Source organism: Nicotiana tabacum, chromosome 12 (assembly GCF_000715075.1).
Source record: "Nicotiana tabacum cultivar K326 chromosome 12, ASM71507v2, whole genome shotgun sequence".
Taxonomy (NCBI): domain Eukaryota; kingdom Viridiplantae; phylum Streptophyta; class Magnoliopsida; order Solanales; family Solanaceae; genus Nicotiana; species Nicotiana tabacum.
In genome coordinates, this window is record NC_134091.1 from 128,669,454 (window position 1) to 128,697,373 (window position 27,920).

At 36.9% G+C, this 27,920-nt stretch overlaps 1 long non-coding RNA gene across 2 annotated transcripts; it reads right to left on the reverse strand.

The window, feature by feature from the left end:
- Nucleotides 1-23,880: 23,880 nt before the first annotated feature.
- Nucleotides 23,881-27,220, reverse strand: LOC142166972 (uncharacterized). 2 transcript variants are annotated; one of them, XR_012697503.1, is made up of 3 exons: nucleotides 26,486-27,220; nucleotides 26,287-26,349; nucleotides 23,881-25,643 (listed from the first exon to the last, which is right to left on the reverse strand). It is a non-coding gene; the product is annotated as an uncharacterized LOC142166972 (long non-coding RNA). The 2 variants fall into 2 exon arrangements; XR_012697504.1 differs by lacking the exons at nucleotides 26,287-26,349; nucleotides 26,486-27,220 and adding an exon at nucleotides 25,765-26,276.
- Nucleotides 27,221-27,920: the final 700 nt, after the last annotated feature.

Consider the following 27,920-nt stretch of genomic DNA (forward strand, 5'->3'; position numbering starts at 1 on the left):
AAATTTAGGTCCCTCGGCTTGAACAAATGCTGCAAACTGCGATGATCAGTGTAAACTTCACAATACACCCCATAAAGATAATGCCTTCAAATCTTAAGAACGTGAACAATTGAAGCTAACTCCAAATCATGCACCGAATAATTCTTCTCATGGGGCTTCAGCTGGCGTGAAGCATATGCAATAACTCGCCCTTCCTACATTAATACACAACCCAAGCCAACGCGTGAAACGTCACAATACATTGTATACATCCCCTAACCGGGGGGTAACACTAACACTAGTGTTGTAGTCAATGATGCCTTGAGCTTCTGAAAGCTCACCTCACAATCATCGGACCATCGGAACGGAGTACCCTTCTAGGTTAATTTAGTCAAAGGTGCTGCAATAGATGAAAAACCTTCCACGAACCAACGATAATAACCTGTTAAACCTAGGAAAATCCTGATCTTAGTCGCCGAAGTGGGACGATGGCAATTCTGAACTGCCTCAATCCTTTTGGGATCAACCTTAATACCCTCGCTCGATACAATATGCCCTAAAAATGCTACAGACTCTAGCCAGAACTCACATTTGGAGAGTTTAGCGTATAGCTTTTGTTCCCGTAGTGTCTGAAGCACCACTCTCATATGCTGCTCGTGCTCCTCCTTACTGCGCGAGTATATCAAGATGTCATCAATGAAGACAATGACAAACGAATCAATATGTGGCATGAATACCCTGTTCATCAAATCCATAAACGATGTCGGGGCGTTAGTCAAATCGAAGGACATCACCAGTAACTCATAATGACCATATCTAGTCTGGAAAGCAGTCTTCGGAACATCCGAATCCCGAATCTTCAACTGATGATACCCCGACCTCAAGTCGATCTTAGAGAACACCCTAGCACCTTGCAACTGGTCAAATAGGTCATCAATACGCGGCGATGGGTACTTGTTCTTAATAGTGACTTTGTTCAATTGACGATAATCAATATACATTCGCATTGTTCCATCTTTATTCTTCACAAATAATATCGGTGCACCCCAAGGCGATACACTCGGTCTGACCCTTTTGGCTAGTAACTCTTCAAACTGTTCTTTCAATTCTTTCGGAGCCATGCTATACGGTGGGATAGATATAGGCTGGGTATTTGGAGCCAAATCAATACAAAAATCAATATCACGATCATGTGGCATACCTGGAAGATCTGAAGAAAATACATCGGAGAACTCCCGAACTACAGGCACTGAATCAATAGTCGGAGTCTCTGCAGTAGTATCCCGCACATAGGCTAGATAAGCTAAACAACCCATCTCAACCATGTGTTGAGCCTTCATAAAAGAAATAACCCGATTAAATACATTAAAGACAAACCCTTCCACTCCAGCCTAGACAATGATGGAATAGCCAAGGTAACAATCTGGCATGACAATCTAGAATAACATGATATGGAGATAACTAGTCCATGCCTAAAATAATTTCAAAATCGGCCATCTCAAGCAATAAGAGATCTGCTCTTGTTTCATAACCACATAATGTAATAATACAGGACCGGTAGATCCGATTCACAACAACAGAATCACCTACAAGAGTGGACACATAAACGAGAGTACTCAAAGACTCACGAGAAACACCCAGAAATTAAGCAAATAGAGAGGACACATATGAATATGTAGATCCTGGATCAAATAATACGGAGGCATCTTTGCCGCAAATAGAAATAATACATGTAATCATGACATCTGAGGCCTCTACATCTGGTCTGGCCGGAAAAGCATAGAACCGAGCTGGAGCACCAACTGGCTGGCCTGCCCCTGACTGACCTCCACCTCTAGGACAACCCCTATCCACTTGTCCTCCACCTCTTGGTGGTCGAACTACTGGTGGAGCAACTGGTGCGGTAATCATAGGCTGCTGACCCTGCTGCACTGGCCTACCCCAAAGCCTAGGGCAAAATCTCCGTATATGACTGGGATCCTCGCACTCGTAACAACTCTTCGGTACAATGGGTTGCTGATTAAGAATCTGGCACTGGTGACCTGAATACCCACTGGAAGAACCATGAATAGCTGGTGGGCGATAAGAACTCTCTGGTATAGCACTGAAATAAGGTCGTACTGGAGGACCCCGAGGAGGCGGTGGTGCTGGATATGGGGGCCTGCTGGACTGCCCCCTCACGAACTGACCTCTGCCCCTAGATGGAGTATCTCTGAACTCTCCAGAATACCTAAACCTCTTATCTCTCGTAACCTGCTCTCGGCTATGCTGACGCACACCCTCAATCCTCCGGGCTATCTCTACGACTAACTCATAAGAAGTACCCATTTCAACCTCTCAAGCCATAGTGGCATGAATGCCAGTGTGTAAGCCCGCAACAAACCTCCGCACTCTCTCCGCCTCAGTAGAGAGTATCATAAGTGCTTGGCGAGATAACTCAGAGAACCTTTCCTTATAATTGGTCACTGACATCTGACCCTACTGAAGCTGCTCAAACTGAAACCGTAACTATTCCCTCTGGGAGGGTGGAATATACATGTCCAGGAAGATACAAGTGAACTTATCCCAAGTCATGGGACGAGAATCTGTTGGTCTGCTAAGAATATAAGACATCCACCATCTACGGGCCCTGCCCTCTAGCTGAAAAGTAACAAAGTCAAACCCATGAGACTCCAATATCCTCATGTTGTGCAGTATGTCCCTGCACCGATCAATGAAGTCTTGGGGATCCTCATGTTGCTCACTCCCAAAGACAGGAGGATGTAGTCTAGTCCATCTGTCCAATAGTTTCTGAGGATCAGCGGCTGCAACTGGCCTGGGCTCAGGTGTAGCTGCTGCCACTGGCTGGGCTCTACCCACGGGTAGTGCACCCTGGGTCTGATATACAACAGATGCCTGTCCATGAGCATGTGTGATCGGGGTCTGTGCTCCCCCCGCCCGCCTGAGATGTGGCTGTGTCTGCCGGAAATAAACCGGCCTGAGTCATAGTGTCCATGAACCGCAACATACGACCCATGACATCCTGGAATCCCGGTGCAGATGTGAAATCCACCGGAGCTGGCTCTGTCACAGCCACTTCACCATGTTCCTCAATAATGGGATTCTCTGCTGGACCCACTGGCAGCATAACTGGAATAGTCCTGGGACGTCCTCGCCCTCTACCACGAGTTGGAGCCCTCCATCGGCCTCTAGCAACTGGGGGAGTAGCTCTTCCCTGGTATGGAACCTCAGTAGAGGGCATTCTCATAATCTGTGAGAGAATAAGGGAAAGCTATTTAGTACTACATCAATTACACGATGGAATATGAAGAAATGTAGTTTCCTAACACCTTATAGCCCCTCGAAGATAAGTACAGATGTCTCCGTACCGATCCACAAGACTCTATTAGGCCTGCTCATAACTTGTGAGACCTATAATAATGTAACGACATAACTTGTCGTGTCACGACCCAATTTTACCTATAGGTCGTGATGACGCCCAACATTACAGCTAGGCAAGCCAACTAGTAATTTAAACACATATTCAATCCTCTTAAAATTAACCAAGTAATTAAACTCTTCTTACTTGCAGGAATTTAGATAATATGAAAAGATTTAGTAAATTAAAATAACCAAGAACATAATTTAAATCCAAACATTCTACTAGTGTGTGTGCCAAGACCTGGTGTCACAAGTGTATGAGCACCTACTAGATTATACAAAAATTATAAATACTATATGGAATTAAATAGATAGAATAAAATTTTAGGAAGAAGCACTAGTTGCTGCAGAACGGCTCAGAAAGCAGCTCACCACTAAGCCTCCGAATAACACGGGTGCGCGCCGATAGGTCCAACGATAGCACTTGTCTCAGGTCCTGCACAAAAAGTGCAGCAAGTGTAGCATGAGTACGTAAACAACGTGTACCCAGTAAATATCAAGCCTAATCTCGAAGAGGTAGAGAGAAGATGGCCGACTTTGACACTCACTGTGGGTCAATAATAATAATTAAAATAAAACTAGAATATTTAAATCAACATGATTCACAGAGTTAACAATAATTTTATTTAACCAACAGAAATAATTAAATTCCTTCAAATGCAATAATTTCCAATCTATTAATTAAATTCCCAAACTGCAATTTAAAATATCAAGGTATCATGTAATTATTATTATTAGACACGATTTCTGCCGAGGTCGTACGGCCCGATCCAGAGTATTGTGTACACTGCCGAGGGACGTGCGACGCGATCCATAGATGCATCTATAGTGCCGAGGCATTTGGCCTGCTCTACAAGAAATGAGGACATTTTCTTAGGTACCTCCGGAATGAGAGTGTATTTATTATAAGGTTAATTCGAGAGGATGAACAATTTCTTTTAACAATTAATTAATTTAAGAAGAAAATTAAGTATATGAGATTTCCATATTTTACTATCTTTCCCTTACAATTCACAATATATTTCAAATAATTTAATTAAATAAAGAATACAATTTACACACATAATTCATGCTTTGAGTTCTAAACTACCCGGACTTTAGCATAGATAGTAGCTACGTACGAACTCTTGTCACCTCGTGCGTACGTGACTCCCACAATTAGCAATAATTATTAATTTAATCACCTATAGGGTAATTTTCCCCCCACGAGATTAGATAAGAGACTTACCTCAACTTGCTCCAATTTAATCCACCAGTATGACTTTTCCTCGATTATCCAACTCTGTATGACTCGAATCTAGCCAAAATAATTCGATACAATCACTAAAAATTATAGGAATCAATTTCATAAGAAAATACTATATTTTTCAATAAAATTCTGAAATTAACTAAAAATCGTCCGTGGGGCTCACTTCTTGGAATCCGGCGAAAGTTACGAAATATGAACTCCCACTCAACCACGAGTCTATCCATACCAAAATTACTAAATTCCGATAATAATTCGGCCCTCAAATCCTCAAATCTAACCAAGAGGGTTTTTCAAACTTTTCCAACTTAATTCTCCAATTAAATGATAAAAACAGTGATGAATTCGGGTAATTTAACCAATATTGAGTTAAGAACACTTACCCCGTTATTTTCTCTGAAAATCTCCCAAAATTCGCCTCAATCCGTGCTCCAAATCGGTAAAAATGGAAAATGGGACGATGTCCCATTCTCAGAACTTAAACTCTCTGCCCGGTGATTTCTTCTACGCGATCGCGAACTTCCTCACGCGATCGCGAATCACAATTTCAACACTGCCCAAAATTAACTCTATGCGATCGCAAAAAGTCCCACGCGATCGCGAAGCACTGACTCCGCAAACCTACGCGATCACGAACCTTCTCACGCGATCGCGAAGCATTAAGCACGCGGCTTAGCTCCTCCCTCCGTTCCTCTTCGCGAACACGGCCTTAGCCACGCGTTCGCATAACACAGCTCGCCCAACCTACGCGATCGCGGATGTGCCACGCGATCGCATATACCAAATTTTCAGCTGCCCAAATTAAGCCTACGCGATCACAACCCATTCACGCGATCGCGTAGAACAAAAGTCACCTCTGCCCAAATTACCCTACGCAATCGCTCACGAACTTACGCGATCGCGTATAAGTAAAATCAGAAGAAAATACGAGCAGCTATCAGCTATCTCCCAAAGGCCCAAAATGCTCTGTTAGCCGTCCAAAACTCACCCGAGCCCCTCTGGACCTCAACCAAATATACCAACAAGTCCCAAAATATCATACGAACTTAGTCGAAACCTCTAATCACATCAAACAACGTTAAAACCATGAATCATCATCCAATTCAAACGTAATGAAACTTAAAATTTCCAACTACTACATTCGGTACCGAAACCTATTAAATCAATTTCGATTGATCTCAAATTTTGCACACAAGTCATAAATGACATAATGGAGCTATAAAAATTTTCGGAACTGAATTCCGACCCCGATATCAAAAAGTCAACTCCCTAGTCAAACTTCCAAACTTAAATTTCTGTTTTAGCCATTTCAAGCCTAATTTAACTACGGACTTCCAAATAAAATTTCGAACACGCTCCTAAGTCCAAAATTATCATACGGAGCTATTAGAACTGTCAAATCCCGATTCTCGGGTCATTTTTCTCAAAATATTGATCGAAGTCAACTTAGCATTTTTAAGGCCAACTTAAGGAACCAAATATTTTGATTTCAACCCGGACACTTCCAAATCCCGAACCAACTATTCCCGTAAGTCATAAATTAATAAAAATATATACGGGGAGTTTTATTTAGAGGAACGGAGTTTTAAAAGTCAAAATGACCTGTTGGGTCATTACAGTTTAAATTTTATCTTTACATAAAAAAAGGCAAAATTTCGATTACTTTTGAAACTGTGACTATTTTTCAATTACTAGTTGTAAATCTGGCTATTTCTAAAAAAATATCCCATTAAAATGCCACGTAAGAGTTCACAGCTTAATGCCAAAACTAACTTCAAATGCAAATGTTTAAAATTCTGACCAGTAGCGGAGCTAGAATTTTTCACCAAAGAGTATCAAAATATAAAAAATTAAATACACATAAAAGTCAAGAAGAGTCAATATATAGTAAATATACATAAAATAAAAAAATTATCTAGCAATATAGTATAATTTCTTGACGAATGAGTATCGATTGACACCCCTTGATTGATTGCGACTCCGCCACTGGTTCTAACTGCACACGCAATATGCCGACTTTAAATATTTGGGTGTGAGATTAGGCTTGATAGTCTTCAACATGAGACTCGTATCAAACTAGGGCTGGCAAGTGGGCCGGTCCCGGGCCTAAACGGGCCAAGTGGGCCGGTCTAAACGGTCCCAGGCCGATCCCAAATTAAACAGGCCAAACGGTCCTTGGCTAAACGGGCTTTTTGTAGGGACCGGCCCGGGATCGGGATCGGGATCGAGACCGTTTGGTCCTGGGCTAAACGGTCCCGGCCCGCGGGACTAAACGGGCTAAGTGGGCCCAACATATATATTTTTTTAAAAATAATAATTTAAATAGATATTAGAGACAAAAGGATGTTAAAAAAAATATCTAAGGCAATGCTTTGTAAATTTTATTATAGAATTGTGACCTAAATTTTATTTAACATCCTAAATTTTAATATTCAATATTTAATATCGAATATATATAGTATATAAGATGTATATATAGTATATCGATATAAGATGTATATATATATATATATATATATATATATATATATATATATATATATATATTATACATTTAATATATATACTATACTATACTATACTAAACTTATATCAAACTCACGAATTTCCACTTTAATATGAATTACGAAATTTTATAAACTTTATATATTCTTTTAAGTAGAGGTTATAGATACGACTATTTTTGCACTTTGCCAAAATCTTGAACGTTTCATCTTGCACGTCTTATGCAAATTTATCAAAAATCTAGTAATCTTCTAAAGAAGTATTATCTTACTTGTATTACTCTTAAAGAGTATACGGCCAACATCTCTTTAAGGATAGTAATCTTTCGCCTCAAAGCCTTTCTTCGATTTTTCTCCTACAATTTACCTTCCCTCTAGTATAAAACATTCATCCACAACTTTGTTGAATCGATCTTGTTTTCCAATTTTTCTAACAATCTAAAGAGACATTATTGTTACAAGGAAAATTACTTCAATTGAGAATTCGAAAGAGTTGTTCACCAGAAGAAAAAAAAAGGATGGAAAAATATGTGTTTGGTATGACAACGGAAAATATTTTCTCATTTTCCACTGTTTGGTTGTTCAAAATAATTTAAAAAATATTTTCTTAGATATTACATTTTCCTGAAATTGGAGAAAAATGACTTTCCTAAAAAAAGTTAGAAAAATATTTTTCAAAAATTTCACCGACCCTCACATCTAACCCCAAGCCCCCGCCTTCTCTCCCCTACCCCACCTCTCCCACCCCCTTTCTTCGACCATTTTTTTTTTTTTTCAGATTTCAGTTTTTGTTTTCTTGTCCGTCACTACCGACCCTGCTACCCCTCCCCCCCTTCCCAATTGGTTTTTTTTTTGTATTTTTAAATTTCTGTAATTATTTTCTACAGCCCCCCTCCCCATTTTTTTTTTTTTTTTTTTGTATTTTTATTTTTTGTTTTTCGTTTTTCTGCACCATCCACCCATCTCAACCCCCTAATCCCCCTCCCGCGACAAAAAAAAATATTTTTTATATTTTCAGTTCTGGTTATTTCATTTTTAAGTTTACATGTTCGAAATTTTATGAGTTCCAAAGTTATGAGTTTGGAGGTTTATGTGTTTGAAAATTTACGGGTTTAGAAATTATAGAGTTTATGGGTTCGAAAGTTTAGCGGTTTCGAAGTTTATGGAATTTGTGGGTTCGGAAGGTTGTTGGTTCTAAAATTTATGGCTTCATATTTATTGTATCTAAATTATTTATGAATACTCTTGAGAAGTTATTTTCCTTAATTTGCATACCAAACACGAAAAATGAGTAAGATTACTACTTGTTTTCCAAGAAAATATTTTTTTGGAAAATATTTTCTGCTATACCAAACACACCCTAAGCGAGTTTTAATTTTCAGGAATCGCGGCTGGATAATTGGCGATTGAACATTGAAGACAAGCCCGAACCGTGAAAGATATCCTTTGATGGCAACTTTCTTCATGTATAATCTTAGGATGTGAACTCTCAGTAGATTGTCCATTGAAAAGAGCTTATTCCAAGATCCAACTAACCCCATGTTAGACTTTGTTGCCGGAGCTAAATCAATGACCGGTGATGTCTTACATTGTTTGGAAGAGAAAGGAAAATATTTGGAGAAGAATGGGAAATATTCGATGCTAAATGAGTTAAAGGAGCTAAGTGTTGTTTGAAAATTGTATCTGTTGACATACACACGTGATAATCCAGTGCAACTAAAGGATCCATGTGTCCTTCATCAAACGAATATAAATAGGAAAAAGTGTTTTATTCTAGAAACTTCTAAGACGATAGTTTTGTATATACTAATTTTTCATTCTTTGTATTCTAGTGAATAGGTAGTACATATTTGGATATATTATAAAATAAAAGCAATTTAGTAAAACATGAACAAGATATGTTACTATGAAATAAAAGTAATTTAGTAAAATATGAACAAGAAATAGAGATAGAGAGAAGGAAGAGTTTTTCTTCTTCAATTGTATGTATTTTCTTATCTATTACAATGCCTTTATATAGGCATGAAAAGTGAAGAAAAATATATCATTGAATATGTCATTAAGCATAGAAATATGTCATTGAATATGTCATTAAACATTTGAGAAGATCATGGAGGAAGAGTAGACATCCATCATAATTTGATTTTTCTTATAACACTCCCCCTTGGATGTCCATAGATAATGTGCCTCGTTAAAACTTTATTAGGAAAAACCCCTATGGGAAAAAAAAAATCCTATTGAAGGAAAAAGAGTACACATGTTTAGCCTTTTGATTGCCTCGTTAAAAACCTTGCAAGGAAAACCCAGTGGGACAAAACCTTATAAGGGAACAGATCAGCCATATTAACTCCCCCTGATGAGAGCATCAATTCACATCCTTGAGCCTTCGCATCCCAATCTTGTACACTAGTTTCTTGAAAGTTGACGTCGGTAGAGATTTGGTGAACAGATCAGCCATATTATCACTTGAACGGATCTATTGCACATTGATATCACCATTCTTTTGAAGATAATGTGTGAAAAATAACTTTGGTGAAATTTGCTTTGTCCTATCCCCTTTATGAATACTCCCTTCAATTGGGCTATGCATGCTGCATTGTCTTCATACAAAATTGTGGGTAGTTTGTCACACTTCAAACCGTATTTGTCTCGAATAAGATGTATTATAGACCTCAACCATACACATTCTCGACTTGCTTCATGAATAACAATTATCTCAGCATGATTAAATGAAGTAGACAAGATTGATTGCTTAGTCGATCGCCAAGATAAGACAGTGTCTCCATATGTAAACACATAGACTGTTTGAGATCTAGCCTTGTGTGGGTCATACAAATACCCAGCATCGGCATAACTAACAAGATCAGGACTGCAATCATTGTCATAAAATAATCCCATATCGATAGTCCCTTTTAGATACCGCAATATGTGTTTGATTCCATTCCAATGTCTCCTTGTAGGAGCAGAGCTATATCTTGTTAAGACATTAACTGAAAACGTTATGTCAGACCTTGTAATATTAGAAAGATACATTAGTGCACCAATTAAACTAAGATATGGTACTTCGGGACCAAGAAACTCTTCATTATTTTCATGAGGTCGGAATGGATGTACTTTATCCATAAATAATCGCTTTAAAATTATTTTAGTGTATGCTGGTTATGGACAAAAAATACATCTTTCATATACTCAATTTGTAGACCAAGACAAAATTTTGTCTTTCCAAGATCTTTCATTTCAAATTCTTTCTTTAAATAGTCTACTGCTTTAGGAAGTTCCCTAGGAGTTCCAATGATATTTAAATCATCAACATACACGGTGATTATAACAAATTTAGATCTAGATCTTTTTATAAAGACACAAGGACAAATTGAATCATTCTTGTACCGTTCTTTCAACAGGTACTCACTCAGGCGATTATACCACATGCGTCCTGATTGTTTCAATCCGTATAAGGATTTTTGAAGCTTTATTTAATAAATTGCTTGAAAACCTTAATATGCTTCAGAACAATTTAAATCCTTCAATGATTTTCATTATACGCATATCACGTTTTTCATGTATTGCCAGATTAAAACCTGAAATGGCGACATCCACCACACGAGAACATGTCTCTATATAATCAATGCCAGGATATTTACAAATTTTTTTGTGACACAAGTCGTCTTTATGTTTATCGACTTGATCTTTTTTTTTTTTCGTACAAGAACATATTTATACCTCCACTGGCTTTATACTTTCAGATGTTGGGACTATCCGTCCAACTTCATATTTTTTAGGTGAAATTAATTTTCATTGCATATTTTTTATTTGGCCAATCATTTATCTGTCCAAATTTCATGACAGATTTGAGCTCAAGATCCTCGTCAATATTAATAATATTGAGCGCTACATTATATTAATAATATCGTCAACGATCATTTTATATTGGTTCTACTATTACCCAATAACGACATAACTTATTGAGATCTCTTTATCTTAATATATTCAGGTACCTGAACCTCTCCCATGAGGTCTTATGAAGTGTTATGTCGTGGTGCTCTTCTAGAGCACATGCCTCCTTATTATGACCATATTAAACATTTGCTCCTCTCCTTCTTCAAGGAGTTTTATCTTTGGAACCGATTAGTTTATTATGCTTCATGCATGCCATAGACTCTATTCATTATGAACTTTATTTTATTTGGAGCATTAGCAGCTGAATATGATATTTAGTTTTGGGTCAGCAAATACGCCTGCCAATATTTTGCAAATGAATTATCACTTGAACTCCAAGTTCACATTTTCTCGTACGAAGATCTAGATGTACTCATAATAATTCATTACATGCATTACTTTTTCAGCTGCCCATTTTCTCCCCCTATTGTTGGGATCACCAACAAATATCCCTAGCCTTATTTGGGGATTAATCTTTGTGCATTGTGGTGGAACAATTAAATCATATAGCACGTTCATATTTCTAGATGGAAATTATTTGGTTTCTGACCCTGAACCGATTGTGATAGGGAGAACTTATCATAACTTGGCTAGATGCGTACAAGTGTTGCTGTATATTAAATAATACATCACATACCAAATTTTATTTTGGCAATTTTGTTCTCATAACCAATGTTTTAGATATAATTGGAGGCATACAATTTCTGCTAAACCAACTTGAATTTAAACTAGTATTATCAAGATAAATCATCATAATTTATATTCTGAAACTGTGCTCTAATAATTTGAGTAATCAATCTTGCAAAAATCAAACTGCAAGTTGATAACAAATGCACATGTGACCATAAAATAGATGTATCTATTAAAATCATATAATAGTAAACGGTCCACATGGAAGGTGACTGGGCCCATATTTATCACCTTTTATTCGTTCCATAAATCAAGGAATTCAATCCCAACCTTAACTGGTATATCATGAGAATAAGCAGCAGAAGAGAATTCTTGAAGAATCTTATATTTCTTCAATATATGACAATGTAATTCTCAATTAATTTTTCCCATCATAATTGAACCGAGATGGTCAACCGGTCATGCCAACTAATATTTATTTCAATAAACCTCTAGTTTACTTGTGGCTTGTGATTGCATCATCATGCTTATACTTGTGTACTACAAATAGAAAAAAAGTCAGGTAACATTTTATATTTACCCGATATGATTATAGTAATATAAAGATATTTAATTTTTTTTTTCATTTATAGTCTCAATATGCCAACCACTTTGGCTAATATATTTGTAAATCAAAATATTTCTTTTGAGACTTACTACAAGATTAATGTCATGAACAATTTCATTCATTCGGGTAGTAACAAATTAGTTCTTTCAGATCTCTTAATTGCTTTTGTACTACAAGATCTTTTGTCACACCATCCATATAATGAATGTTTCCTTCACAAAGATAATCATATCATAATAATTGTCATGTTCAAAATCATCATAAGCAAAATAATTTCTTGCTTTAATTTTGCTTTTAATAACTTTCATAAGGCTTGACAAAATATTTGGCGTATCACATGTATGCGACCAATGATATATTCATGTAACTACACAATAATATTCATTATCTTTCTTTGTCTCAAACCTCCCTTAGAGGTGAGTTGTAGTATTTATCCAATCATGCACAAGTACATTATTATGCATAATCTTTATCACATATATATTTTCATATTCACTTTCAGGAATGAGTATGCATTCTCAATGTTTATCATAAGTCACATTCTCTTCAATGAATGGAGTATAATCATACAATGTGCTTTATTTTATTTTTTTCATACCAATTTTATGGTAAACATTGTCTTGTTCTCCCTTTTTATAATTACCATAGTGATAACTATTATTATTTTGGCCTTTCGCACGCCCACATTCATTTTTCAACAATTTGTCTTTATTTAGACTTATCATACACTGCTATCACATTCACTTCAAGAATGAAGCAAATCAAGTGGGACAAGCTTCATGCTTTTTCATGAAAAATATATTATTTTTTCTTTAATTATTATTATTATCAATATGGTGCATTAGGACTCAAACCCAATGCCTTACCCATATAAAGGCATGCTAGGCCATAATGCGTTGGAACTTGAATCCAACGTCTTTTCATCAATATAGTGCGTTGGGACTTGAACCCATCGTCTTACCCTCAATCTTTGGCATAATAGGCCAAGATTCACTAGGACTCGCACTTGAGCCTTTAAAATATTATTACTTCATAATTATAGGTATAAGTAAATTAACTTTCAAGAAGACATAAAACTATTTCAATCTTGAAACAGTTCCTCTGCAACAAAAATGCTAGTTAGGATATATGCCATTTTGTTTTAAAATGATACAATCACTTTTATATTTTAATAAATTAATTAGGGGAAATGTGCAGATAACCTATAACCACTTATATTTCAAAGACTATAAGAACTTCACCAAAAAAATCCAATACGGAGGAATGAGCCTTATGTTTCCAGCAAAAATATTTAAGGCTTAATGCATAACTGTGACTATTATAAATTATAACTATAATGAGTTTATATTGATTGTATATTCGAATGCCAAATTTGTAAGGTACTGTAAAATCGCCTACATATTTGATAATTTTGCTTTCAATGAAATACATCATGTGATGGTAAAAATATTATTACTAAATTACCTTAATAATTATCTATCATAGTATGTAAAAGGTCAGAACATATATATACGTTGGAATATTATATTTGTCCTATAAGAGATGTAGCAAATAAAGACATACCTTTTCAGTTCTTTATTTCAATGGATACAATTGAAAAAAATATTTTAACTAAATACTGCACATAAAGTTAATGCAAAGATATGAAAGTATGAATGAGTTTAGATGTATGTAAAACTTATCTTTGTATTATCATCCAAGACATTTTTCATTGTACTTGATCTTATTGTCTGCTTATAATTTACATAGTCTTGACGTAGAAGATCATGAAATGAGCAATTCGTGCTGATAATGTGTTATAAAATAAAAGTAATTTAGTAAAACATGAACAAGACATGTTATTATGAAATAAAAGTAACTTATTAAAACATGAACAAGAAATAGAGATAGAGAGAAGGAAGAGTTGGAGCATAGGTATGGCCAAGCTAATGGAACAAAGTTGTTCCAGCTACAAAGGGAGCTAAATAATGTCAACTAAGGGACTAGTGATGTGGCAGGGTATTTCACAAAGTTGAAGAGAATTTGGGATCAAATGAAGGTGCTTAATACTTTCACGACTTGTAATTGTGATTGCAAATGTGGTGCAAAGATGCACAATCATAAGATGAACGAGGATCACAAACTGATTCAATTTTCGATGGGATTAAATGATGCCTACAATGGGGTAAGAGAAAACATCCTCATGATGAAGCCTTTGCCCACAGCTGCTTAGGCTTACTCTATTATCCTACATCAGGAAACTCAACGAGTGGTGCACTCTGATAACCAAATTTCTACCGAATCGTCTGCTTTTTTGATGGCTAGGCAGAAGTGGAATGCACAGAGGAATAACTTAGAAACCAACAAGCCAATGCTGCAATCTATGAGGAAGGTGTTAACATAGGATTTGGTGGAAATGTTGTTTCTACTCTGGTGAACAACCAAGGTTTTACCAAAGAACAATGTGACCAGTTGATACAAATGTTCCAATCTGTCCAAGGAGCAAGTTCTGCTTCAAATCCTGATCCTGATGCAAATGGTGCAAGTGCTAACTTGGCTGGTAAAACCTTTGCCTTACACGCCTTCATTTCTCTCTTTTCTAAACTGAATCACAGCCCATGGGCCTTAGACACAGGTGCTACATAACACGACTTATGAAAAGAGCCTGTTGCATAACATAATAGAATTTTCAACCCCTCGTCTTGTAAATCTGCCTAATTCTTCTAAAGAAAAGGTTACATGAAATTGAGATCCACAATGTCCTTTTTGTTACTGCATTCAAACACAACTTATTATCAATAAGCCAGTTTTGTAAGCAAGTTAAATATAATCTGCTCTTTACTGAGAATGGATGTTGTGTACATGCCCCTTCAATGAGGAAGAAACTAGTTTTTGGTGAAGAAACATGAGGGCTCTATCTGCTGAAGGATAACAATTCCATTTCCAAGTCTGCTGTTTCAACTTCTTCAAAATCAAGTCTTTTTCCAAAGTTTGTTTTTCTAGTTCCTTCAAAATTAAGTCATTTGTCTAAGTCTTGTAGTAGAAAGTCCTTTCCTTTTGTTTGTCAGTCTGTTAGTTCAAGTCCTGTTTGTCATGAGAAATTCAATGAAGACATCAATGAAGTAATTTCAGTTTGTAATATTTCAGATATTGAAAAGGTTTGGTATAATAGATTAGGGCATCTTTCTTATCATGCAATGAAAAATATTTCAGGTATTCCCATTAGATTCATAGATTATAAGAATTTTTCTTGCGATGTTTGTCCTATGGCAAGACAATCTAAATTGCCTTTTTCAATCATCTCTATTAAATATAAAAGATATTTTAAATTGTTACATATTGATACCTGGGGCCCTATAATACACCAACATATAAATGGGAGAAATATTTTCTTACCATAGTAGATGATTACTCAAGAAGTACTGGACCTATCTTCTTTCCACAAAGTCAAATGACTTCATTAGTTTGAGACACTTTCTTGTTCTTATTGAAAGATAATTTTCTGCTAAGGTTAAAGTAATTCGTTGAGACAATGCTTATGAACTAGGAACACAGGACATTCTTAAAGATTTTTTTTCATTCTCAAGGTATTATTCATCAAACAACTTGTGTTGCCATACCACAACAAAATGGTATGGTTAAACGCAAACATAGGCATTTGTTGGAAACATGTAAAACTTTATTATTTCAGTCTCATGCCCCAAAGAAATTCTGGAGAGAGTGTCTTTTTACTGCAACACACTTGATTAATAGGTTCCCTTCTAAGGTGCTTCACAATAAATCTCCTTATCAAGTTCTATTTGGAATAAGTCTGGATTACTCCTATTTAAAACCCTTTGGTTGTTTGTGCTTCACATCCACACTTACTAGAAATAAAGATAAACTCGATATAGATCAGTCAAAAGTGTGTTTATAGGATATCCTTTTGGCAAGAAAGGATACAAATTGTTGAATCTTCAATCTATAACTATTTGTTTCAAGAAATGTAAAGTTTATCGAACACATTTTTCCTTTTTCATACTCAACACCTATGTCTAAATTATTTTCAACTTGTTTTCCTTCATCTAGTGACTCAACTGTGTTGAGGTTTTATTTTTTTTAAGATGAAATAGTCTTAAAATGAGAGTGAATGGGAAATGGAGGGAAAATAAAATTTTTGAGTAAAATTTTAAGTTTTTCCCTCTTGACAATGAGACATTGTCCCATATTGGAAGAGGACGATATTTTTGGTGGGTATATATATAATTGCTCTTCTTGTAGCTCTTAAAGAGTTAAGAAGAAAGCAAGCCTCGCGTCATCGTCGTCGTCGCTCGCTCGGCTCGGCTTCGGCTACGGCTACGGCTACGGCTTCGGCTTCGGCTTCGGCTTCGGCTTCGGATTCAGATTCGAATTTGGATTTGGATTTGGATTTGGATTTGAATTTGGATTTGGTCAAATGATCGATTGATTGATTAATTTTTTGGACCAAATTTATTTATTAATAGTAAATATTAACGTAAGATTATCCGCATTTATAACGGATATTTTCCAATCCGTGTATTGACCATTTGGCAGCCGTCTAATGCTCTTCCCACCATGAATGTGCTTGCTCCACAAACAAGCTAAACACTCAACACATAACACACAAGACACGAACTGAAATCGCTCAACAGATTTGGCTATACATTGCACTTCTTCCTCTCAGCATTTCCATACGATTTTTTGAGTTTCTACTCCCTCGTTCTGCATTGTTTTAACTTCAAACAAAGCAACTGTAAGTGTGATTTGCTACCGAACTTTGTGTTCGCTGAAACACTGGGGTTTAAAGTACCGCTACACCAGTGTGTGATTCGTTCTATCCTGGGAGAAAATAATCCATTACCTTGGGTACTAGGAGGGGATTAAATTTCTTAAGAAAATACTGTGAATTCAGTGGGCTCGAATTAATTACTGTTTCATTACGTTAACTTATATTTTACAGAATTATTATTTATAAATACAGCAATATTGGCGGGAATAACAATCTTAAGGAATTTAATATTTATTTCTGTATTTGTGTTATTCTAATTATTCTGCAAACTAAAACCTTTGTGGTTTTGTGTACTCCCGCTTTGGAGAGTAAAGCCTTCGTGGCGTTTTGTTGGAGATTAAAATCTACGTGATTTTTTACTCCAGTTTAAAAACGTGTATTAAACGTTTCTTTGTGTCATTCTTTTACAGAAAAAATGACGACTGAAAGCGAAAACCAAGCTATTCCTATGGTGACTGCCAACGCATCGACAAGCCGAACACCGGCAGAAAAACCCGAAAAATTTTTCGGGATTGATTTCAAGCGCTGGCAGCAGAAGATGTTCTTCTACTTAACTACGTTATGTCTACAGAAGTTCATCAAGGAAGATGTTCCTGATCTGCCAGATAAAACTCCAGAGAATGAACGCTTTCTCGTGATTGAAGCGTGGAAGCATTCTGATTTTTTATGCAAGAATTATATTCTTAGCGGACTGGATGATAATCTGTATAATGTATACAGTAGCGTGGAGACGTCAAAAGAATTGTGGAATGCGCTTGAAAAGAAATATAAAACTGAAGATGCCGGGATGAAGAAATTCGTTGCCGCAAAATTTTTGGACTACAAAATGGTAGATAGCAAGTCTGTTATTACCCAAGTCCAGGAATTGCAAGTGATTATTCATGATCTACTTGTTGAAGGTCTTGTCATCAACGAAGCATTCCAAGTAGCAGCAATGATTGAGAAATTGCCTCCGTTGTGGAAGGACTTCAAAAATTATTTGAAACACAAACGAAAGGAAATGTCCCTTGAAGATCTCATTGTTCGGTTGAGAATCGAAGAGGACAATAAAGCTGCTGAAAGGAGAGGCCGTGGTAATTCAACAATAATGGGAGCAAATATTGTTGAAGCTAACAAAAAGAGGAAGAAGGCTTCTGGTCCGAAATACAACCCAAGCAAGAAGCGGTTCAGTGGAAACTGTTACAACTGTGGGAAAACTGGACATAAATTTACGGAGTGTCGTGCTCCGAAGAAAGACAAGAAAAGGGGTCAAGCAAACATGGTAGTAAACCATGATGATGTTGATAACTTGTGTGCCATGCTTTCTGAATGTAACTTGGTGGGAAATCTTAAACTGTGATGGTTTGATTCAGGAGCCACTCGCCATGTTTGTGCAGTTAGAGAAGCTTTTGCTACTTATGCTCCTGCTGGACCCGGAGAGACAGTTTATATGGGAAATGCTTCAAGAGCAAAAGTTAAAGGATATGGGAAGATATTTCTGAAAATGACTTCTGGCAAGGTCATGACTTTGAACAATGTCCTTCATGTTCCCGAAATGAGAAAGAATTTAGTCTCTACTGGACTTCTTGTTAAGCACGGTTTTAAGTGCATTTTTGTGTCCAACAAGGTTGTCATTAGTAAGAATAAAATATTTGTAGGAAAATGTTACCTCACCGAGGGCCTTTTCAATCTGAATGTAATGGTTGTGGAAAACAATAATAATATTTCAGCTTTTTCTTACTTACTTGAGTCAAATAATTTATGGCATGTATGTTTGGGTCATGTCAATTATAAAACCTTGCGGAAAATGATTAACTTGGAAGTACTGCCCAAGTTTGAATGCAAAAAATCAAAATGTCAAACATGTGTGGAATCTAAGTATGTTAAACATCCTTATAAGTCAGTTGAAAGGAATTCAAATCCTTTAGACTTAATTCACACAGATATTTGTGACATGAAGTCAATACCATCTCGCGGTGGAAAGAAGTATTTCATAACTTTTATTGACGATGGTACTCGATATTGCTATGTTTACTTACTGAATAGTAAAGATGAAGCAATAGACGCATTCAGGCAATACAAAAATGAAGTTGAAACGCAACTTAACAAGAAATTAAAAATGATAAGAAGTGATAGGGGTGGTGAATATGAATCTCCTTTTGAAGAAATATGTTTAGAATATGGAATTATTCATCAAACAATAGCCCCTTACACGCCCCAATCTAATGGGATTGCGGAAAGAAAGAATCGCACATTAAAGGAGATGATGAATGCGTTGTTGATAAGTTCTGGTTTGCCATAGAACTTGTGGGGGGAAGCCATTCTTACGGCTAATCGAATATTAAATCGAGTGCCCCATAGCAAAACACAATCCATTCCATATGAAAAATGGAAAGGAAGGAAGCCCAGCTTGAATTATTTTAAAGTGTGGGGGTGTTTGGCAAAAGTGCAAGTTCCTAAACCCAAAAGGGTAAAGATAGGACCGAAAACCGTTGATTGTGTTTTCATAGGATATGCGACAAATAGTAAAGCATATCGATTTCTGGTTCATAAATCAGAAAATCCCGAGATTCATAATAATACGGTTATAGAATCAGATAATGCTGAGTTCTTTGAAAATATATATCCGTATAAAAAGGAATATGAGTCGTTTGGTGAAGGATCTAAACGACCTCGGGAAGAAACAAAAGAAAGTACATGTAATCAGGAGGATCCAAGACGTAGTAAACGTCAAAGAACGTCTACTTCATTTGGACCAGATTTTGTGACTTTCTTATTGGAGAATGAGCCTCAAACATTTAAAGAAGCTATGACTTCTTCGGAATCATTGTTTTGGAAAGAGGCAGTCAATAGTGAAATAGAATCCATATTGAACAACCATACATGGGAATTGGTTGATCTTCCTCCTGGAAATAAACCTTTGGGTTCTAAATGGATTTTTAAGAGAAAAATCAAAGATGATGGCACTATTGATAAATTCAAGGCAAGACTCGTAGTCAAAGGGTATAGACAACGAGAAGGTCTAGACTACTTTGATACATACTCTCCAGTTACAAGAATTACGTCCATACGGATATTAGTAGCATTAGCTGCAGTGTATGGTCTTGAAATTCATCAAATGGATGTTAAGACGGCCTTCTTAAATGGAGAGTTGGAGGAAGAAATTTACATGGAACAACCTGAAGGGTTTGTGGTTCCAAGTAAAGAAAAGAAGGTATGTAGACTTGTTAAGTCTCTTTACGGACTAAAACAAGCACCCAAACAATGGCATGCGAAATTTGACCAAACAATGTTGTCAAATGGTTTTAAGATAAATGAATGTGATAAATGTGTGTACATTAAAAATGTTCCAAATCACATAGTCATTGTTTGCCTATATGTGGATGATATGCTGATAATGAGTAATGACATTGCCAACATAAATGCTACTAAGTGTATGCTCAATAGCAAGTTTGATATGAAAGACTTGGGAGTTGCTGATTTAATTCTGGGAATTAAGATCCATAAGACTCCTCAAGGTCTGGCATTGTCACAATCTCATTATATTAAGACAGTACTTGAAAAATTCAAGCACTTGGGCTTTAAAGTTGCAAAGACTCCAATTGACGTGAATCTTGCATTAGCAAAGAATAAAGGCCAAAGCATATCACAATTGGATTATGCTCGTGTGTTGGGATGCTTAATGTATATCATAAATTGTACACGACCAGATATAGCTTGTGCTATAAGTAAACTGAGTCGATATACGAGCAATCCAGGCCAATCTCATTGGATGGCAATGAAACGAGTTTTGGGATATTTAGAACATACCCAGAACTTTGAATTGTACTACAGTAATTTCCCTGCGGTGATTGAGGGATACTGTGATGCAAATTGGATCACCGGTTCAACTGATTCTAAGTCCACGAGTGGATATGTATTCACTATTGGTGGAGGAGCGGTATCTTGGAAGTCGTCCAAACAAACATGTATTGCCCGCTCTACAATGGAGGCTGAATTCATAGCTTAGATAAAGCCGGTGAAGAAGCTGAATGGCTCCGGAATTTCTTGGAAGACATTCCATTTTGGCCCAAACCGTTGGCACCAATATGCATACATTGTGATAGTCAAGCGGCAATTGGAAGGGCTGGGAGCGTTATGTATAACGGTAAATCTCGTCATATACGACGAAGACATAAAACCGTTAGGCAATTACTCTCTAGAGGAATTATCACGATTGACTATGTAAAGTCAAGTGATAATGTGTCGGATCCACTTACAAAAGGCCTAACTAGAGAGGTAGTTGAGAAATCATCAAGGGGAATGGGGCTATGGCCGAGAACAAGTCATTGTGGCGGTAATTCTACCTAGAAGACTGGAGATCCCAAGATCTAGGTTCAAGGAGATCAAACAAAGTCATTAATGACGGTTCAACATTGTCAAATAAAATTTTAGTCCGTTCTCGTGATGAGACAATGTTCAGTACCAAGGATAAAGCATTAAGGCTTTTTAATGATTTCTAAATTTGATACGGGGTATATCAAATAGTGTATCTACAGGATGACACGTTTAGAAATCACCTATGTAAGTGTGAAGTGTTAGCCGCTTCAAGGAGAACTTTGTAAGGCCAGTTCTCTACGCACTTATGAAACCAGGCGGTGTTCATGGCTGAAACGAACACAACAATGAGAACCAAAGACGGTTAAGGGTTGATTGTGTGACTTATGGTTGTCTAGGTATACACCAAAGATCGACGGTTCAAAGATATCAAATCTACCGATTGACCGAGTATATCCGACATAAGTTTACTACGGAAAGTTCAAAGGGAAACCTACTTATCCAGATGCGATTAATCCTTGCTTGTAAATCACACAGTTTTTTCATGCATACTTCCGTGATATAGCCATTCCCCATTCATGTGGGGGATTGTTGAGGTTTTATTTTTTTTAAGATGAAATAGTCTTAAAATGAGGGTGAATGGGAAATGGAGGGAAAATAAAATTTTTGAGTAAAATTTTAAGTTTCCCCCTCTTGACAATGAGACATTGTCCCATATTGAAAGAGGAAGACATTTTTGGTGGGTATATATATAATTGCTCTTCTTGTAGCTCTTAAAGAGTTAAGAAGAAAGCAAGCCTCGCGCCGTCGTCGTCGTCGCTCGCTCGGCTCGGCTTCGGCTATGGCTTCGGCTTCGGCTTCGGCTTCGGCTTCGGCTTCGGATTTGGATTTGGATTTGGTCAAATGATCGATTGATTGATTAATTTTTTGGACCAAATTTATTTGTTAATAGTAAATATTAACGTAAGATTATCCGCATTTGTAACGAATATTTTTCAATCCGTGTATTGACCATTTGGCAGCCGCCTAATGCTCTTCCCACCATGAATGTGCTTGCTCCACAAACAAGCTAATGCTTGCTCCACCATAGAGGGTGGACGTTTGGTCTTCTTCAACACTGGCTGCTATATATATGTGCAGCAGATGTTGAAGAAAGACACTCAACACACAACACACAAGACACGAACTGAAATCACTCAACAGATTTGGCTATACATTGCACTCCTTCCTCTCAGCATTTCCATACGATTTTCTGAGTTTCTACTCCCTCGTTCTGCATTGTTTTAACTTCAAACAAAGCAACTGTAAGTGTGATTTGCTACCGAACTTTGTGTTCACTGAAACACTGAGGTTTGAAGTACCGCTACACCAGTGTGTGATTCGTTCTATCCTGGGAGGAAATAATCCATTACCTTGGGTACTAGGAGGGGATTAAATTCCTTAAGGAAATACTGTGAATTCAGTGGGCTCGAATTAATTACTGTTTCATTACGTTAACTTTTATTTTGCAGAATTATTATTTACAAATACAGCAATATTGACGGGAATAACAAACTGTGCAACCAGTGTTGCACTTGTCAGATCCTATATTAGCTACACTTTCTTCTCCTATCCAGTCTAGTTCTCTCTCTTTAGAATCCTCTAATTCTCCCGTTTCAACTAATCAATTTGACTCCATCTTAAGTCCTAATGTTTCTACTTTGTCGCCTGTCAACTTTCCTCCTTTAACTGAATTGTTATCCTTAGAGCAAGAGACTATTTTGCGAAGGTCTGACAGGCCACACAGTGTACCTCAGTATTTATCAGATTATATATGTGATTTTTCTTAGAAAGTGATTTCTCCTGATCCCCCTTTGCTTCCTATCCACTCGTTTTCTTTCTCTTCTCTCACATAACAAAATAAGGACATGGTTACTTCTATATGTCAAATAGTGGAACCAACCTCTTACCAGCGGGTAGTAGTACATCCAGGATGGAGAGATTCCATGGCAAAGGAATTTACAGCACTTGAATCTAATCACACTTGGGAGGTAATAGAATTTCCACAAGGAAGAAAAGAGTTGCCCGACAAGTGGGTATACAAGGTCAAACTAAAATTTGATGGCTCTTTGGAATGATTAAAGGCAAGATTAGTTATAAGATGGGATATCCAAAGAGAAAGAATTGACTATACCGAAACCTTTTCTCCGATGGTGAAAATGACAACAATTCGATGCATTCTAAGTATTGCAGTGAAAAAGAATTGGACTTTATTTCAGCTCGATGTAAACAATGTATTTCTCCATGAAGACTTAGACGAGGAAGTGTATGTGCGTTTTCCCCCTAGTTTGACTCCCCCATCTCCATCACATGTTTGCAGGCTTCGCAAATCATTATATGGACTAAAACAGGCTTCGCATCAATGGTATGCAAAACTATCTTCAGCTTTGGGAACCAGGGAATTTATTTATTCTTTGAATGACTATTCCCATTTCTTTAAGAACACTGGAAATTTGATCACTATCCTTGCGGTTTATGTCGATGATATTCTGATAACTGGAAACAATCAAGCAAAAATTAGTGAGATCAAGCAGTTTCTTGACATTGAGTTCAAAATAAAAGATTTGGGGGAGGCTCATTATTTTTTGGGATTAGAACTCCTTCGAGAATCTGGAGGACTGGTAATCACTCAACGAAAGTTTGCACTTGAACTCTTATCTGAATTTGATTGGTTGGATAGTCATCTAGTTTCTACTCCTTTGGATCCAACAAGCAAAATTTCAACAAATTGTGGATCTCCTTTGAATGATCCAACTATATATTGCAGGCTTTTGGGCAATATAAATTTTTTGACAAATACTAGGCCGGATCTTTCCTTTACTGTCCAAAATTTAAGTCAACATATGCAATCTCCTTGCACTGGGCATTATCAAGCAGCTCTACATACCTTGAGATACTTATGCGGTGATCCCGGACTTGATCTTTTTATATCGCCTACTGCATTATTTCAGCTCTTGGCTTATTGCGACTCTGATTGGGCATCGTGTTCTGATACGCGAAGATCCATGAGTGGTTTTTTCTTGAGTCTCGGAGGATGCACAATTTCATGAAAATTCAAGAAGCAGCGAGTCGTAGCTCTTTCTTTAGCAGAGGCAGAATATCGATTTATGCGGCGTCTTGTTGCTGAATTCAGCTGGATAGTCCGTCTTCTTCACGATTTATCGGCTCCACCTTCTTCACCGGTTCTTCTTCATTGCGATAATCAGTCGGCTATACACATAAGCCAAAAATCCGATCTTTTACGAACGTACCAAGCATATAGAGCTTGATTGCCATTTTGTGCGTGAAAAATTGCTCGATGGCTTAATTTCTGTCTTTTATACCTTCCTCTTCTCAAATTGCAGATCTTTTCACTAAAGCCCTAGCTGGACCTTTACATCGAACACTTTTGGGCAAGTTGGGAGTCCAATATGGCGGATCTCACCTTGGGGGGGGGGGGGTGTTGCCGGAGCTAAATCAATGAATGGTGATGTCTTACATTGTTTGGAAGAGAAAGTAAAATATTTGGAGAAGAAGGGGAAATATTCGATGATAAATGAGTTAAAAGGAGATAAGTGTTATTTGAAAAGTGTATCTGTTGACATAAACATGTGCTCATCCAATGCAGCTAAAGGATCCATGTGTCCTTCATCAAACAGATATAAATAGGGACAAGTGTTTTATTCCAGCAGCTTCTAAAAGGATAGTTTTGTATATACCAATTTTTCATTCTTTGTATTCTAGTGAATAGGTAGTACATATTTGGATAAGATTAGTTAACATATTTTTATGTAGCAGAGAATATTCTTATTTCTTTCTTATGTATATCAATAGAGCACCGGAGATGATGACAAAGGGTATGAATTCAATATATCAGAAACTTTTTCATTCACAGAATCTTTCTTTATTTTTAGAGTTCAAGGAGGCCAAAAGTAAACATAGAGCTATAGAAGAAAATAACGTGGCAATTGGTCGATGATTTTGTAGTTCACTTGCATCTACAAAGAGCTCGAGGCAGAACGGGGGGTGAAGAGGTAGAATTCATCAAAACCCCACCAACAGTACAATAAAAAGCATGAAAATCTTGAATTTCGTCCTGCTAATTCCCAAGAGTTTCAACCAGGTTAGATGGTGTTATGAACTTACCCAGCCTTTCCAGCATAAGTGGGACTGTAATTGTAGATGAGGTTTCCATGTACTTTGTTAGCCGCTGGGTTATTAGAAGATTTTCTAGCTTCACTGCAAATTACAAAGAAAAATAAACAAATAAATAGAAGAGGCAAATCAAGAAGTTCAACAGTAACTAGAAATGACAAAATAAAGTTGAGTTAAAGAAGAAAAAAGAAGAAGAAGAATTAACCTCAATAGCCATTCATCCAATGCGTAATCCATGTATAATATATATATATATAATCAATATATAATATAGAAAGTATCAAAGATACTGACAAAATAGTTAGCAACGTGTTGAGTTATTTGAATTGCATCCTCGGTATGTGGAATTTGTGATGAAGCCCATTCAAAAATATTTTTCTGCTATATCATTTCAGGTGTATATAAGAACAAAGGATTATGTTTTAGTCCCAAATAAGTTAGTTTGGCTATATGATTATATGAATCTTCAACGACCATTTTTCTCCGTTTAAATATAAAAAATTTAACTCATGCTTGTCTGTCAAAAACCTACTATGTACTCCTATATAGCAGCCACAAAAATGTGATCATATATTTAACTAGAAAAAGCATCAAAGCCAAAAGCACAAAAAGGAATACTCTTTCGTTTCAATTTTTATCTGATTCACTTTCCTTTTTTCATCTATCTAAAAAAGTATGATACTTTTCTATATTTAGAAATACAGACAACAGTGTCCGAAGATAGTACCTCCGGGCGCCACTGCAGAGCAATAATGGGATAGCGTCGTGCTCGAACAGTGAAAACATAGACCTGAATCGATTAACAACAAATATATCAGAAACAAAAAAAGGTTAAATTCGACTAGAATTATACTAAACTCCATATCATTTGGTGAGATTACCACAAATATTTTAAAGGGGGTAAAGGGATAAAATACATCATGTACCTTGTGTATACGGTTAAAATCGGGCCCACCCAATTTTACTATTTGACCGAGACCGGGAGATTGCATCGAATGGCGGCCTCGTAACGGAACAGACTAAATCACGAGGACTACATATCAAGTTCAGAACTGAGGTACCTGTCGAGATCGAGGTTAGTAGCGATCGAAGCCAAATGAGACAGACATCGAGCAAGATCGAATATAGCATAATAACGGAAAGGCAAGATATCCGTGATTGGTCGAAGATCACGGCATAAATTTCGGCGACTGGTCGAGGATCGTGATGTAAATCTCGAAACGGATCAAATCAGAAATGGTTAATTAGCTAATCATGAGATTTTCTTCTGTAATTAGAACTATACCATAAGTGGGATTTCTCTACTATATAAAGGGAGGTCCTAATCATTTGTAGACCACGGTTCACAGAGATAAAAGCAATATAATTTTCTTTCTCGTTTATACGATTGTTCATCAGCTTATTATATTTTAATTGTTCTTGCATCAACCAGTTTGCTTTACTTTATAGTTTATTTCTGTTATTAATCCTCTTATTTATCAATTGGTATTAAGTGAAATCACGTGTTCTTAGAGCCATACTATAAGTTTAATTGTTATCCAATTTTAAGGGTAAACAGTTTGGCGTCCACCGTGGGGCTTAAGATAATAGTGATTGCTTAATACTGATTCTGATAACACACACTGCTTTATACTTGTTCTCGTAAGAAACTTTGTTTTCAAGATAAATATGTCAAACTCACAAGCAGCACCTACACATGGTGACAACAACCTCGGATTTCACGGGAAAAACGACAACATAGCCGCCCCAGGAATCGAGGTGCCTCAGGCCGACCTCGAGGGAGCACAAATTGCAAATCCCATCGATGTCAGTTCACATGTCTCCCTAAATGCAAATTTGGGCGTTGAGCCCGAAGATAGTATACGCAAGGAAGTTCGATCAGGTGGTCGAGGTACGTAGAGCGGAGAAGATGGTGGAGTTAGCCTCCAATTGATATTCGAAATGTTACATGCTCAACATGCCGCTATAGCACAACTACAAAATCAACACCGTACACTGAGTAGGATCGAACCAGAAGTCGTTCAAAGGACCGAGCCTGTGCCAGAAAAGTCGAATGCCAACGAATCAGGGACTGACCCCGGCATTATGAAAATGTTTGAGGAGCTCACTAAACGGATTAAATCGGGAGAAAAGAAAATCGAGGCAAATGACAAGAAAGTAGAGACATACAACTCTCGGGTTCACCAAATACCGGGGGCACCGCCGATTCTAAAGGGTACGGATTCAAAGAAATTTGTACAAAATCCTTTCCCTCCAAGTACGGCACCGAAACCTATTCCAAAAAATTCCAAATGCCAGAAATTCCTATGTATAATGGGACCACCGACCCTAATGAGCATGTCACTTCTTATACATGCGCAA